We start from the raw sequence: 1948 nt of genomic DNA, 5'->3' as shown, positions 1-1948 counted from the left end.
GAAGTGGGCAGCCAGCTGCTGTGCCCTGATGGTACTTTTTGAGTGAGGAGAAACTACCAGCCCCCCATGGGAGGCAGGGAAGCAACCCCATGGGGTACTACAGTCAAATGCTGTTTAAGGATGCTTTCAGATTTGAAGGTAGGTCTCTGTTCCAAGCCCAGTTGTGCTCCATTGCTTTAATCTACACAGGGTTAAAAGGCCAGAGGTGAAGGCTGCCTCCTACCCATTGTCCCCTCCTGGGCAACTGCTTCAGATCTCAACACAATGTCCACCTTCCAGCCATGAAACAGTTGACTCACATCTTATGAGTGCTTCTTAAGTTGAAATATTGGCCTCTTCTGGGTTACGCGAGTGCCATGAGATTTGGGCATTTCTGTCCTGGCATCAGCACACAGGTGTCTGCCAGAACTCCCAGTTCCCACCATAGCAAAATCACCTCTAGGCTTTCTTCCAGATCTAAAGTGGACATATGGTGGAAACAGCCCCTGCACCCACCACAGATGGCTGGGTACCTACATTTTTGCAGCTTCCCAAGATCTTGGGGCAGATGGCCCAAAGCCAGGGGCAAGAAATTACCTTTGTTCCTGCAGCTCTCTGCCAGGCAGACCCTGCCCAGCTTCACAGCCCAGCTCTTGGAAACCTTTGCCCACCTGCCTGCGAGATGCAGTCTGTAAGGGTGATGAGCTCTGGCCCTGCTTGGGTTGGCTGCTCTGCAGATGAACACTGTCACCCTGGCTATGTGCTCCATCCCCCTGGGATGGGGCAGCTCACCAAATAACAACCAACCCAATGGGCCCCGCAAGCAAGACCTCCCTCCCTTTCCCCACAGGCTCATGCTCCGTATAGAAATACTCCTGAAGCAAAATGGTTTAGAGATAACTTGAATCTGCTCCTGCAAGTAGAGGGGACTTCTGTGGGAGGTCAGCAGAGATTGTGATGATGGTCAACTCTGTTACAGAGAGACAACAGGAGAAAAATGGCAACAGCTTCTCCTCCCTTCAGCTGGAAAACTCTTCTCCCTCCCACTCACAGTGAAAGGAAGACAAAAAAAGCAGGGAGTTTGGGGGGACAGGAGAGGGATATGGAGCTAAGCTGTCTAGAAGCCAAAAACACACAATGGTTTTTGGAGGAGAATCCCCAGTAAAATAACAAAATTTATTTATGTACAGAGGATGTTCAGCTTAAGTCTTGGGTTTTTTTGTTTTTTTTTTCATTCAAAACATGTTCACTGGATTTGGAAGGAATTCAAGAATCTTGACCTTCCAAAAATCCTATAGCAGAAACTAGAGCAGGTTTACTGGACAACTCCCTAGAGAATAGCACAAAAAGGCGCCTCTACAAATCTTAAAGATCTTAAAATTGCTTTTGCATAGAAATTTTCTACTGCCTGAATCTCTGCATGTGGGACAACAGAGCATGTAGCATGTGAGTCGTGAGTAGGGGCATCCTTTCCCCAGGTTTTTGGTGCAGCTAACAGACAAATAATTCAATGAAGTCCCCTCCCTCCCCAGAGATTAATTTCACTGCTGTTCTAAAGATGTTCCTCCTCCCTTGTGGGTTAGACCACTTCAAAAATGGGTTTCAGCCAGGGCTGGCAGCCTGCTGTGACCTTTGTCTGTTTGAGGAATGCAGGATAATGAGAGATCCAAGCTGCCTCTGAACACACCACTTGGCAGGATGTTAATTAAAACAGAGTAGCACTACTTCTACCATTTGCAGGGCCTTAGCTCAGAGCACTTTATGAATGCCCAGCAGGTGAAGGAACATGTTCAAGGCAACACAGCACATCTGAGAGAGCTGGGAGCAAATCCAAGCCCTTTTTGTTTAGTTATCAGCATACAAGCTGCCTTCCAGGATGAATCCCAGGACAAGACCAGCTGAATGCAGCAGAGACTGGTGGTGTGGGCAGGTAGAAAAATTGCTTCCAATCACTTCACTTGAAAGGGAA

This window comes from Chaetura pelagica, unplaced genomic scaffold, assembly GCF_000747805.2.
Source record: "Chaetura pelagica isolate M959 unplaced genomic scaffold, ChaPel_1.0 scaffold115, whole genome shotgun sequence".
NCBI lineage: Eukaryota > Metazoa > Chordata > Aves > Apodiformes > Apodidae > Chaetura > Chaetura pelagica.
This window is presented reverse-complemented; position numbering follows the sequence as displayed.